The sequence below is a fragment of the Penaeus monodon genome, chromosome 23 (assembly GCF_015228065.2).
Source record: "Penaeus monodon isolate SGIC_2016 chromosome 23, NSTDA_Pmon_1, whole genome shotgun sequence".
Lineage (NCBI taxonomy): Eukaryota > Metazoa > Arthropoda > Malacostraca > Decapoda > Penaeidae > Penaeus > Penaeus monodon.
Window position 1 is genome coordinate 10,207,436 of NC_051408.1, and position 570 is coordinate 10,208,005.

Genomic DNA, 570 nt, shown 5'->3' on the forward strand with positions numbered 1-570 from the left:
CTTCCTCACCAGCGGGGGCAGAGCACGGGCGGGGTGGGCGGGCATGAGGCGTGGGTGGGGCGGAGGCGCACGCCCACGGAGCCCTGGAGGGAGAGGAGGGCCAGGGGGAGCGGGTCCGACCACAGCGCCCCTGCACTCGGGTCCGTCGGGCGACATCAGCTCTGTGGACAGCAGGGGAGGCAGGGTCAGTGTGCGGGGAAGACGGGGCTCTGGACAAGGGCCGTGAACAGGGGATCCTATGCCGGGGGACCAGGGCAGAGGAACCTGAAGAGGGGAGCCTGAAAAGGGGACGTGTCCTCGAGGGGAGAGGGACGTCCTTCAAACAGCATCTCCTGAAGCAAGAGATGCTGTTATCTAGGCTGGCTTCCGGAAATCTGTGGAAATAATCCTCCTCGAAGAAAAGATAGAGAATTAGAATGTAGTTCGGTAGCACCAAAAAGATGAACAATCAACACGCGAATAAAAACACACAACTAAGAAGCTGATCCACCAAAGAGCAGGTTGCAACATACATCCTATCCACGCTACTAAAGAGTGATTTTCATGGGCGCAGCGACAGCGACGTTCTAG